This window comes from Euprymna scolopes, chromosome 6 (genome assembly GCF_053919585.1).
Source record: "Euprymna scolopes isolate OS-2025 chromosome 6, ASM5391958v1, whole genome shotgun sequence".
Taxonomy (NCBI): domain Eukaryota; kingdom Metazoa; phylum Mollusca; class Cephalopoda; order Sepiida; family Sepiolidae; genus Euprymna; species Euprymna scolopes.
In genome coordinates, this window is record NC_136487.1 from 85,333,467 (window position 1) to 85,347,945 (window position 14,479).

At 38.0% G+C, this 14,479-nt stretch overlaps 1 protein-coding gene and 1 pseudogene across 5 annotated transcripts in view; one reads left to right on the forward strand and one right to left on the reverse strand.

Moving 5' to 3' along the window:
* Positions 1–14,479, reverse strand: part of LOC145277760 (cilia- and flagella-associated protein 91-like) — a 362,282-nt gene that overhangs the window by 307,640 nt on the left and 40,163 nt on the right. The window lies entirely within an intron of this gene.
* LOC145277754 (deoxynucleoside triphosphate triphosphohydrolase SAMHD1 pseudogene) lies at positions 8,365–10,896 on the forward strand (annotated as a pseudogene). Its single transcript, XR_013868201.1, has one exon. The product of XR_013868201.1 is annotated as a deoxynucleoside triphosphate triphosphohydrolase SAMHD1 pseudogene (transcript).

The following is a 14,479-nucleotide window of genomic DNA, read 5'->3' on the forward strand; positions in this document are numbered from 1 at the left end:
AACATGTTGTTCCTCTGCGTTTGTCCGGCGGCGCCTTTGCGGTGTATCAACAGCTCAGCCATGAGGGCAAACAGGACTACGAGAAAATCAAGGTGGCACTGTTCAAGGTGTTTGCGATTGACCCCCACCACTGCTTGGGAGTAACTTGAGGCAAGGACCTTACGTCCAGGCGAAATGGTCGACGTGTACTTGGCAGAGCTGACGAAGTTGACAGTGTTGTTTGGTGGACTGCCTGAGTGGGCCTTAGCATGCAAATTCCTGTCAGGACTCTCGACAGGAGCAAAGCAACTACTACGAGCTAGCTCAAGTGCAGATTCGTTGCCCCTTAATGACCTAGTAGATCGGGCCAGGACTGTAAGGAAGAATTACTCCGAGATGAGGGAACCAGTAATTGCTGCTGCTCAGTCCACACCGAATGATAAGAAACGTATCAGGGACCCGGTCCACGTGCTACAGATGCAATGGACAGGGCCACATTGCAAGGAACTGCCGGCAACAACCAACGGCTGTTCGCTGCTACCGGTGTAAGGAAACTGGCCATATAGCTCAAGATTGTCCGGAAAATGGAACCGGGGACAAGGTGTCAGCATCGACCTCTTCCCCACGCAAAAATTAAATGAGACGTTGCCGATCATCCCGATATATATCAACGAAACACTGTGCTCAGCACTCTTCGATTCCGGGTGCTCCTGCACTATTGTATGTGCAGATCTCTGCCACACTTGGTGAAAGAAGAACGTCAGAGTGACTACCATCAGTGGAGAGACATGCACATGTTGCGGGGTGGGCAATGTAAACATTCGGACGAAAAATGGAAGCTCCGCTAACTTAGAGGCGCTGGTAGTGCTCGAAAAAAACCCCTGAGTTTTGACCTGCTCCTAGGATATGATGCCATCAGAGCCCTTGGTGGTGTCTATATAACGGCAACGGGGGCGGTACATTTTCAGGAGAAAGCCCCAGTGTGTGCTGCGCTAAGGATCAACCAACCAGACTTCAGCGTCGAATTTGACGAGCAAAAGAGGGCTTAGACTGCCCCATGGAAGTGGTCGGAAAACCGGGAACCAGCCAAACTGCAGAATGGAATAACTGAATACCATGTGCCCGACCACATGAGGCCCTCGTACGAAGAAGAACTTCGCAAATGGATCGAGGACGGCTGGCTGATTCCCTACCCCTACAAGAAACTTGGACCTCCTATGGGTCTAATCCCATTAATGGCGGTTGCTCAGCACAACAAAGCAAAAGTCAGGCCGGTAATGGACTACCGAGAACTGAACTCATATGTTGATGCGTTCACAGCTGATGCTGACGTGTGTGCTAGCAAACTACGAGAGTGGCGCCAGCTGGGTTCTAATGTGTACCTGTTGGATCTGAGAAGAGCATATCTGTAGGCCCGGGTTAGCGAGACAATGTGGCCATTTCAGACGGTAGTGTTTGCTGGTAGGAGGTATTGCCTCACAAAACTGGGCTTTGGGTTGAATGTTGCGCCCCAAATAATGAAGACGATTGTCAATGCTGTATTGTCATAGGATAAGACCGTAAAAGAGGGGACATCAGCATACCTTAACGATATATACATGAATGAAGACATTGTGCCATCATCACGTGTGAGGGGCAAGCTAGCTGAACTTGGACTGATGTGTAAGGATCCAGAACGCTTGGAGGATGGCGCTTGTGTCTTGGGGTTGAGCTTTCAACAGGAGCGAGGGACTTTGAAGTGGGGGCGCGGAACTGCAGTTCCTGAAGTGCCCCATGTCCTCACGAGGCGGGCTATATTTTCCCTGTGTGGAAAACTGTTGGGACACTTACCAGTATGTGGATGGACTCGGGCCGTGACAGCCATCATGAAGAGGAGGGCGAGTGCAGTTACCAAAGGCTGAGATGACAAAACGGTGGACAATCTGTTGCTGCGCATGGTGAAGGAGACCATCACAAGAGTCAAACAGGAGGACCCCGCTAAAGGAGATTGGTGTGTCCAGGGAGACATGCTAAATGTGTGGGTGAATGCGAGCTCCCTCGCGATTGGGGCGCTATTGGAGATGAACGAGTCTGTGATTGAGGACGCCTGCTGGTTGCGACCAATGGATGATGCTGCTCACATCAACCTGGCAGAGTTGGATGCGGAAATAAAAGGAATAAACTTGGCACTCCAGTGGAAAGTCAAAGAATTATGCATACGCACAGATTCGCTGTGCGTATACCACTGGATAGTTGACACACTAACAGGCAAAAGAGAGTGCGCACCAAGGCGGCTACCGAAATGCTACTCAGACGAAGGTTGGAGACAATAAGGAAGTTGGTGGAAGAGTACGATCTATCAGTGAATGTGGTGCTTGTCACTTCAACCTGCAATCTTGCTGATAGACTTACCCATGTGCCCCAGAGATGGTTTGACGCAATGAAGAAAGAAGCCGAACCAGGGTCTGTATGTGCTGCCTCTATTGAGGAGACGGATAAAATCAAGAAGGTACACCATGACAGTGGACACCCCGGAGTGAGACGGACATATTATTTCGTACACTTAACCAACCCGTCAGTGTCCAAAAGCAAAGTAGAAGCAGTGGTTAAGGAATGCCAAATATGCCAGTCAATCGACCCTGCTCCCACCAAATGGCAGAAAGGTCGGCTGGAAGTCAATGAGAATTGGAGCCGACTGGGCATGGACATAACCCATTATGGTGGTCAGCACTTCCTCACACTGATCAATTGCGGACCAACGAGGTTTGCGATCTGGCGACTATTAACAAGACAGGACTCGGCTAGTGTCATCCGTCAATTAGAGCCATATTTTACGAGCGGGGGCCACCTGAAGAGATTCTCACTGACAACGACACAGCCTTTTGCAGCGGAGAATTCAGGCATTTCGTAGATGAGTGGGGGATCCGGCTTAGACACAGGTGTGCATATGTACCGAGTGGCAACGGTATAGCGGAGCGGTGCCACCGAAGTGTTGTGAAGAGGATAGCAGCAAGGAAGCAATGTACGATTGCAGAGGCAGTATATAGGTACAATACAACACCAAAGGATGACGCGACTGCTGAAAGTGCACATGCTAATGCGATACATTGCTATCGAGTGCGTGTTAAGAACATTGACGCCTGCCTGCCTAATCAGAAGAGGACGCACGGATGGTACAAGTTAGGGGATTCCGTCTGGGTAAAGCTTCCCAATAACCGATGTACGACCAGTTTCAGAAGAGGATGGATCACTGGCATAATTAGTGAGCAGGCTGTGCTGGTTGCCTGTACTCCACAGCATGTGAGGGATGTCCGGCCCGCCCTTGATACAAACCAAATGGCGAACAGCGAAAGTAATGAATCATCCAATGATGAAATGTGGATCCGACCTATGCTCCATTGCCGTGATGACATGGCTGAGAACCTCAGCACAGATGGCGATAGTTCCAGCGCCACTTCTGAGAGCCCCAATGACGATGGAACCCAGCTTGATGGAAGAATTGCTGGCTAAGTTAATGGCGACAGGTCTGTTACCTCTTCTGAGAGCTCGGATGAAGATGGAGCGCAGCTGGATAGTAGGACTGTGGACACCGACCCAAGTAGCTCTGATGAAGATGAAGAAGTCCAGAGTGAAGAAGTCCGTAAGAGTGCCCGTAACAAACGACCGCGGCCGCAATGCCGCATGCGTGATCTTGAGACCAGGGGGGGGGGAGTGTAAAGTCGAACAGAATGAAGGAAGAAAGCGACCACCGTGTCTGCGCGTGTTGTCTTACCTGCTGGGAGGATCACAGGGAGGGCAGAAATTAAAAATGACAGCTGTGGTTTTTGTAAGATTATTGAGTGATGACGTCAAGCCTCACGCGACTGTTTTTCTGGCCGCCGATTGGCTGATGACGAACGCTTGGACAATAAAAGGAGTATGTTCAGAAGATCGAGAACAGTGTGTATCAACTGCATCAGTGTGATTAGAAGTTCGACGTGTGCCGTAGTTGTGAAATTTTTTAGATGCTTGTGCAGTATACGTCGGATTTGAAAAATTTTTAATGTGCTTGTGCAGTAAAGGTCCGATTTGCCAATTTTGAAGGTGCTTGTGCAGTATATTTCTGATGGAAAAATTTTAAGGTGCTTGTGCAGTATAGGTTCGAGTTGAAAAAGTTTACGGTGGTTTTGCAGTATAGGCTGGATTTTAAAAATTTTGAAAGTGTTTGTGCAGTATAGGTCCGATTTCATAATTTTGAATGTCCTTGTGCAGTGTAGGCTCGATTTTACCATTTTGAAGGTGCGTGTGCAGTATATGTCCGATTTGAAAAATTTTAAGGTGCTTAAAGTGCTTTTATATGTTCGATTTTACAATTGTGAGAGTGCTTGTGCAGTATAGGACCGATTTTACAATTTTGAAGGTGCTTGTGTAGTATATGTCCGATTTGACAATTTTGAAGGTGCTTGTGCGGTATATGTTCGATTTGAAAAATTTTAAGGGGCTTGTGCAGTATGGCTTGATTTGAAAAAATTTTGAAGGTGCTAGTGCAGTATAGGTCCGATTTGAAAATTTTGAAGGTGCTGGTGCAGGATAGGTCGGATTTGAAAAATTTTGAAGGTGCTTGTGCTGTATATCTCCGATTTGCAAAATTTTATGGTGCTTGTGCAGTATAGGTCGGATTTGAAAAATTTAAAAGGTGCTTGCGCAGTATAGGTCAGATTTGAAAAATTTTAAAGGAGCTTGTGCAGTATAGTTCCGATTTAAAAAATGTAAGGTGTTTGCACGGTGTAGGTCCGATTTGACAATTTTTAAGATGTTTGTGCAGTATAGGTCCGATTTGGCAATTTTAAAGGTGCTTGTGCAGTATAGGTCCGATTGGACAATTTTTCCGATGCTTGTGCAGTATAGGTCTTATTTCACAATTTTTAAGGTGCTTGTGCAGTATGTGTCTGATGGAAAAATAAGGTGCTTGTGCAGTATAGGTCGGATTTGAAAATTTTTTATGGTGCTTGTGCAGTATAGGTCCGATTTGACAATTTTGAAAGTCCTTGTGCAGTAAAGGTCCGATTTGCCAATTTTGAAGGTGCTTGTGCAGTATATGTCTGATGGAAAAATAAGGTGCTTGTGCAGTATAGGTCCGATTTGAAAATTTTTGAAGGTGCTTGTGCATTAAAGGTCTGATTTGAAACATTTTGAAGGTGCTTGTGCAGTGTAGGTCCGATTTGACAATTTAAAAAAATTCTTGTGCAGTATAGGTCCGACTCGACAATTTTTAAAAGTACTTGTGCAGTATAGGTCTGATTTGATATTGTGAAAGTGCTTGTGTAGTATAGGTCCGACTCAACAATTTTGAAGGTGCTTCTGCACTACAGGTCCAATTTGACGATTTGGAAGATGAGTGACTACTTGGTAATACCAAATGCTTTACGTATATCACTAAAGTTAAGCAAAATTTAGCCTGGTCAATATCAGATGGGTGACTACTTGGGAATACCAAATGCTTTATGTAGATCACCAAAGTTAAGCAACATGGAGTCTGGTCATTATCAGATGTGTGACTACTTGGGAATAACAAATGCTTTCTATAGATCTCTAAAGTTAAGCAACATTTTCTTGGTTATTAACAAATGGGTGACTACTTGGAAATACTAAATGTTTTATGTAGATCACCAAAGTAAAGCAACATGGTCTTGGTCATTATCAGATGTGTAGCTATTTAGGAATACCAAATACTTTATGTAGATCACCAAATTTAAGCAACATTGTCTTGGTCATTATCAGATGAGTGACTACTTGGGAATACCAAATGCTTTATGTAATTCACCAAAGTTAAGTAACATTTTCTTTGTCATTATCAGATCGGTGACTACTTGGGAATAATAAATGCTTTATGTAGATCATCAAAGTTAAGCAACATTGTCTTGGTCATTATCAGATGGGTGACTACTTGGGAATACCAAATGCTTTATGTAAATAACTAAAGTTACCCGACATTGTCTTGGTCATTATCGGATGCGTGACTACTTGGGAATAACAAATGCTTTATGTAGATAACCAAAGTTAAACAAGGATACAATCAAGAGATCATTGAATCGTACAGGCCTGTATTCTAAATCACCGAGAAAGACTCCATTGTTTAGTCTTAGATATGTGAAAAATCGTTTGAAATTTGTTTAAAAATATCAATGTGAATTGGATGACTTCTGGAACAAAGTTATTTGGTCAAATGAAACAAAAATTAGCTTTTTGGAAGAAACTGTGTATGGAGGAAAAAGAGCACAGAATTTAAGCCATCTAATACCATTCTCACTGTAAAATTTGAAGGTAGAAGTGAGATATTTGGGCTGCTTTTTTTTTTGCAAATGGAATTGGAAGAATGGAAATCATAGAAAGGAAAATGAATGCAGCAAAATCCACGAGGATTTTGTCAATACATCTATTCAGATTTCGGATTGGGCCCTGACTTTATATTCCAGCAAGAAAATGATCCCTACCAGCAAGTGCTTGTATGGAACTAGTAGGACGTTATGGAAAACGTTTGGAGGCTGTAAGACACAACAGACAATGTATTTAATTAAAGTTTAATAAATGTGTTAAATCATTTTACACATGGGTAATTGGATTTTTCGTTAATAAATATTTGTCAGCTATGTATATCTTAATTTCCCTTTTATTTTTAGATGTGTTCAAAGATTGAATGTAAATTTCATTCAAATTAAATTGATATTTTTTGAGAAATACGAAAAAAAAAACAATGTACCAAATACTTTTGCAACCCACTGTATATGATTTAATCAATAGTAAAGTTTCGATTGTTTTTCTCACCAAACTTGTATTGCTACATCCATCATATTATGTTAGAAACGAATTGAGAGGTCGTTAACTCATATCATGTCGTAGCATGATTTGGATCCTTCATTTATATTGTAACAATTCTACCTGCCTTCTACATCGTGAATTCCAAAGAGGAAATTCTGAATAAAAGACTTGATGCCATACAGGGATGCTTTCACAGATTTCTGCTATCACGCCTTAAATGTAACTGAGGCATAACCTTTTTACGACAATAAGGATCATCGGATGCGAGGATTAAATTTTAATGTAGAGTTAAATAGGTAGAATTGTTAGAATATAAATGAAGGATCCAAATCTAACATGTGAATATAGTTTCCTTTCTTCTTAACTGGTTAAGAAATATAAATAAAATAATATATATATATATATATATATATATATATATATATATATATATATATATATGTATATGTGTGTGTGTGTGTGTGTGTATATATATATATGTATATATATATCGTTCAGTTTGAGGTGTTCAAAAGTCAGGACTAATGAAGACAACGAGGTTGTTAAATAGTGTTTAATAAAAAGAGCAAAACTCATATACTAGGCTGAGTGCCCTGCGTTACCCAGGTGTTTGCATGTATGTTAAGCAAAAAGAAAAAAAGAAAAATATATATATATAATTTGATTTTTATGAAAAGTTATTGAAGTTATTTTTTTAGTTGTTTTATTTTTATTTATTTATTTATTCTTTTTTGCTTTTATGGGAGCGGATCTAAATCGATCCAAATGTTTCTGATTGTGATTTAGAGAAAAAATCGGAAATTGCCACAGCATTTTATAAAAAAAAATGTAAAAAAGCAAGCGTCACTAAAGCGAAGGAATAACAAAAAAAAAAAGAAAAACAAGTAAAGTTATAGTTAGGTTAAGGTTAAAAAGATTTTTAATTCTCTCCCAAATAAGGGTGATAAAACCTTCCTAAAAACAAAAAAGAAATAAAGTTAATGCATTTACTGATTTGAAGTAAATTATTTAACCTATTCTTAACTCAGAAGAGGGAGGGGGGACTAATTGACCAAGGAAAACAAATGAAAAAGTCGTGTTATTAGTAATTAGTAGTAATTTTGTACAAATTTCGGTAAATTCTGCAGTTGTAATTTCGCAGTGTTTTTATTTTGTGAACAAAAATTCTTTTTTATAAGAAATAATAATTAGCACAATTGAATAATAAAAAAAAGAAGACAACTTCGAATTATCACTGCTATTAAAGAAAGTAAAAAATCGATCCTTGGAAAAAAAATGTCCGCTAACATCCTCAATATATTCTTTAAGTAAAAATAATAAGTTATTTAGGAGCAATAAAACCCTGTAGAAATGCATTTCACTGTAAATAATTTCTGGCTAATCAATAATATATTATTATATCACGCAGTCTGTGCAATAAACAAACCTAATCATGAATGTGCATTTTAGAAATGAAATTGAATAGGCTTCAGAATAAAAGCCACATTGTTTGTGACAGATTTTTTAAAAAGTGTGTATTGAACCAATATGATTTTATAGAAAAGGCGTGTGTTGAACTAGATATGATTTCCCATGGATAGGAGTGTGTTAATATGGATATGCATTTCTAGGAAAAGGCGTGTATTGATGCAAATATGACTTTCTAAGAAAAGGCTGTGGCTTGCACTAGATATGGAATAGACGTGTGTTAAATTTAATATGAATTTCTAGGAACCCAATATGATTTTGTAGAAAAGGGTTGTGTTGAATGATTTTCTAAGAAAGCAAGTACTTTTAACCACGTGAACCAATGTTATATAAACAACAAAAATCATGCCACTTCACACAACGGATGCTAAAAATCTGTTATTTTTGTCATAGACATTTCGTTCGTTTTGTTTTAACAAAAAGCAGTTCGCAACTTTTCATTAATGTTTATGGGCAAAACTCATACAACTCACACGAAGAACGCACGAACTATATATTTTCCATACGATTAAGGTAATATTATTCATTTACATCATTTTCTTTTAAAATTGACCTTTAAAAAAGATTATATTGATTCACGTGAAGAGATATTTTACAAGTGCATTCCTTTTTTCATCTAAACAAGTAAATTTTGAAGATAAATGCCATTTCAGAGAGACTGGTAAATTTGAAGACTTGTAATTTTGTTTTCGAAATTTATTGAAACAGAATAACTATTTCTTAGTTTTCTAAATAGAAACAATTTCCTAAATTACTGCGTTTTTGTGTTGGAAACAACAGAAACATAATGGGAGAAACGGCTAATTTGATGACGGAATATAAAATATTTAATGATTCGGTTCACGGATGTATTGAACTTCACCCTTTATGCGTTAAAATTATAGACACGCCACAATTTCAAAGACTGAGAAATATTAAACAACTGGGACTAGCTTACTTCGTTTACCCAGGGGCTTCGCATAATAGATTTGAACACAGCATCGGAACTTGCCATTTAGCAAAATTGATGATAGAGAATATCCATCAACGTCAACCTAAGCTAGGTATAACACCTAAAGATATTCTTTGTGTCCAAATCGCCGGATTATGCCATGACTTGGGTCACGGGCCGTTTTCGCACACATATGAACATTTTATTAAACGTGCTTCACCTGATTCCAACTGGAGACATGAAGATGTCTCGCTAAAGATATTTGACGGTCTATACGATGAAAACAAAGACGAATTTAAAAATTGGGAATTAGATGACAACGACAAGAACTTTATAAAGAATCTTATCCATCCATCAGATAAATTGACAGACAATTCCGAAAAGACTGGAAGGGGAAAAGAAAAACGATTCCTCTATCAAATAATCTCAAATAAAGAAAATGGTGTTGATGTCGATAAATGGGATTATTTCGCCAGAGACTGCCACCATTTGGGTATCAAAAACAACTTTGATCACTTGAGAATAATGAAGTTCGCGAAGGTGATACAACATGATGGAGGAATATAATTGCTTACAGAGATAAAGTGGTTGAGGATATTTATAACATGTTTCACCTGCGGAGATCATTGCACAAGAAGGCATACCAACACAAAGTTGTAAATTGCATTTCCGAAATGTTTATTGAGGCTCTTCTAGGTGCCAAGGACCATGTTACGCGAATTGGTTCGAATGGAAATCAAAAAGGACTCGTTGAATGTAAAGATGACATGAAAGCCTATTTACAATTGACCGACATCATTTTCGAAGAAATACTATACTCGACGTCAGAGGAATTAAAAGATTCCAGGCTCTTATTGGAAAAGATCATCAAGAGAGAATTGTATTCATTTATTGGAGAATTTCATTTCGACGAAACCACATTAGATCGTAAGAATATCGCATGGAAAATTGCTGGTGATGACGAAGAACTCGTTGACCACTTAGCGATTAGCAAAACGGATCTTAATTATGGTTACAAAGACAAAAACCCTGTCGACAATGTCTTTTTCTATTCAAAAGAGTCTCCAAACAAAATTAAACGAATTCCATCTGACAAAGTTTCTCACATGTTACCAAAAACCTTTTCCGAAACTTTTGTGCAGGTTTTGGTAAAAGATGAGTCGTTTAAGACACGGGCAAAGAAAAAATTTAAAGAGTGGAAACAACGCCAGCAAAACACCTTGTTGGAAGAAGAAGAAGAAGAAGAAGAAGAAGAAGAAGAAGAAGAAGTTAAAAAAAAGAAGAAAAAGAAGAACTTAAAACCCGTTTAGAGAAGTAAATTTAATATACATTTCACTTTTGAAGATTCAATTTGTTTGAAGAACTAAAAGAGAGAACTTTAAAACCCTTTGAAGATTCAATTTGTTTGAAGGACAGAGAAAAAAGCATAAAAACTTTGAAAACTCTTCTTTGCATGCCTTTTTTGTTTCAGGCCCTCCTTTTACCAAGTAAGCCTTTTCATTTATTTTTAAGGGAAACTAGAATGTTCCCCCCACTTTGTTTTTTTAGAGAAGTCTCGTATTTCAAGACTCCATTGCAAATTATATTTCCTTCCTTTTTTGTATTTACTTCAATTGAATTTGAACTTTGTTCGCTACATTATTTTTTCTGTAACGTTGTTAATGTGGTAATTTTTTGTGAAGCAAATAGCAACCAGCCAATCACCTTTTTCTCAAATAAACTTTGGACTTTTTAAACTTTAATTCAGGGTTTTATACTTGTTCTTTCTTTCCTTTTCTTTGTGTTGCTGCATTGTTATTTTCTTTTTTCTCCTTTTTTTAGTACGTTTCCCAACAAAGTAAAAAATAACGACTCCAAAATGCCGAGATTTTGCTTTTTGCTATCCTGCCTCATACCTTTACAAACGGCATAAAACATTTTCCTTTAAATCCTCTAAATTGTGCTTTTTGTATATTTTCCGTTTTATGCCTTTACTGGCGGCATAAGACATCTTTCTTGTAAATCGTCTACACTTTGCTTTTGTCATTCCCTTTTAAATGCACGACACTTTGTCTTTGTATTCCCTCATCTTATGCATCTATGAACTGCATAAGATATTTCCGTTTTGAATTGTAGCCTTTGCTCATGACTGGCAACGTGGTTGGGACACCGAACTCGTGATCTCCATTTTCTCCCAGGACCTATTAGAATAGTCCGTTTATTTTTCTATTGTTATAATTTTCTCTTTATTAAAATTGAAATTTTAAAAAGACCCATTTAGTCCAAAGTTGCAGGTTGCTTTGTTTCTATGAATTTTGTTTTAGTGAATGCCATATTCAAATGTTTTCTTTGAACGTTTTATTTGTGTAATTTTTATAACCTGACCATTGCCATTCCATATTTGCACTGCATAGCACCCCACCGTATTTCCCAGCACTTTTTTGAATAACATCCTTCCCTTTCTTTCATTAGGACGCCATCTTGAATTATTCATTCTTTAAACGCAAATTCGAAAGATATTTTTGCACGTTTGAATTTTTTCATCTACAAATTTGCTTTTTCATCCCTATATATAATAAAAGAGGCGCAGTTTTTCCCGTCTGGACCAAAATACCGTAGGTTTATATGGCGCCACATACAAATTCATTATGTCTGTACACTATTAGGCACTATCTTATGTAACTATAGAACAATATTTTTGACACATTAATTCGTTATAATTAAAGGTATCAGTAATTATAATTGACCCTAAGAGTGACATCATCACGATCGCACAGATATACAATGGAAGTAGATGTTGTTTTTCTCTCTAGAAAAATAGTACTACTCCCACTACCATTCGACACCCGGAGGTTTTCTGCATTACGGTCATATATGGGGTTTCGCCCTAATTTTCTTACTCATATACTTATACAGATACTATAATTTTTCTTTTTTCCTATTCCCCCAAAATAATGATTTCTCCTTACTCACATTTCACAAAATCTCATTAGCTGACACCTACATATTCACTCATTCTGGAATGAGTGTGACGACATCCCCCTAGATTTCTACTTGGTGTTCTCTAGGTAATTAGGAGAGAGTTAATGGAGGGTCACGCCAAGTATCATTCCGTTATTCCCCCCTCCGTCAGGCAAGATTACTTGAATGGGGTATGTATATTCAACCTTCGACTTGAAACAATACTTATAGGCTCAGGGTGAATTTGTCGGTGGGCGAACATGATCAGATCTCCTGGAAGAAGGAAAGAAAGAACAAACACATCATTGTATGTACATATATACAGCTTTCCCTTGTTATTTTTTATTTTCACAATGTATAAAAACGAAGACATAAAAATAGGTGAAAGAAAAATGTTCCAGCCAGTTGGCCATAGTTCAATTTGGAGGTCAGTTCATCTCCTCCACCCCTTTCCCTCTTTTTCTTATTTCAAATCTGTTTTGTTTTGTCCCCCTTTTTTTTCACACATGTATCGACCCTTAGATGCCCGAATGGATTAGTCTCACAAAATACAAAATATGTCCAAGGGAAGTAAATCCTATATATCCCCTTGTTTATTTTATGTATCTATTTATTTGCAATTTCTGCCCCTTTTCTTTTATGAGTGTAGTGCCGGAATAACATGTTTTTATTTTTATTTTTGGCGACAGCCGACGGGGATAACAGTTTATATCAATAACAAATTCCGACTCACCTTCGCAGGGGACCCTACTTTTTTTTTTCTTTTAACGTTAATCTGAGATAAACGTTTTCTCTTTTTTTATCTTCTTCTTTTATCGTTGATATTCCATCAACGGAGTCTAACTGTATCCTCTCTCTCTCTCTCTCTCTATATATATATATATATAATTATTTTTTTACTATGATAATTAAATACCTACAGACACTAGTGTTTCATCCTTTCGGGAATCTTCAGTGCAAGGTGTCACGATTAATACCAGTCGAACGATTCGAACCCCGCATCACGAGACATCTCTGGCTCGATTAGCGAATACCTAATCCATTCGGCTACCATTAACCGCGTAAAGTAACGTCGAATTTAAACATTTTTAATTTTTTAAATGTTCATTTACGTCAGTCAGAGAGTGATCTAATCGTTATACGATGATCTATGCATAAGAGCTAATTTGACCGATGTTGTATTTAGCGCCATTAACACATTCACAAATACGTGCTCAACTTATTCATGCTAAACAATTCTAGTTTTTCTTTTTTTTCTTTAACATTACACACACACACACACACACACACACACACACACACACACACACACACACACACACACACACACACACACACACATATATATATTATGGATATGTAAAGACTAAATCTAAGCTTGTTCGAAAACATTATTTATTTAAGATTGTGAAATTAAAAAATAAAAATGAATGTGTCAGCAGACCGGTTTCGAAGCTCGCTCAACAGAGCTAAAATCGAGCTTAATTACGTTTTAAAAAGAAAAGGTGGGGAACAATGAATCGGAGATGAAAAAGTAGGGGAGAATATATGTATATATATAAAAAAAGAGGGGGGATGAATTAATTATTAAATAGAAACTAGATTAAGCCCCGAGAGATTCTCTTTTTGTTTGCAAAGAGAAGGTCTCAGAGTCTTAATATATAGAGTTTCTAGAATTTTAAGATGATAAAGAGAGTGCGACTTACTAAGGATAGAAAAAAAGTCCGCACTAAAATTCAAAGTGCAAATACGATTATTTATAAGGTGCTCTCTTATAGATGAGCCATGGATATTGTTCAAAACGTCCGAAGGTAGGTAATTTCCATTTCGAATTTTGGATGGAACATGTTGTTTTACCCTATTATCTATTCTTTGAGACGTCCGCCCGACGTAGCGCACACCGCAGCTTCATTTAAATAAATAAATAATAGAATTGTTATGGTGGTGGTGGTGGGGGGGAGAACGTCTTTACAACTTGATGACAAAATGGGTTTACAAGAAAAAACAACACGAGTATTCGATGCAAAGTAACATTGTTGTACGACAGAAGAAATTTGCTTGGCAAATCTTTCACTAACATTACCTAGCCAAGGTAGACGTAGGTAGATAGGGCATTTGTCGACAGATGCCTGTTTAATTTTATTGAAATTAGAGATTTTATTTTTAATAGTAGATTCCACGATTTGCAATGGAAAACCATTATTGCAAAGAGTCTTGGTAATAAATTTGACTTCATCATTTAATTTGGTCTCTGAACATATCATACAGGCTCTATGGATAAGAGTGTTGATGAGATTATATTTTTGTTTAGTGGGGCAAAAAGAGTCCCAACGTGTGTAAAGACCAGTGAATGTAGGTTTACGGTAGATGGAAGTCAAGAAAACG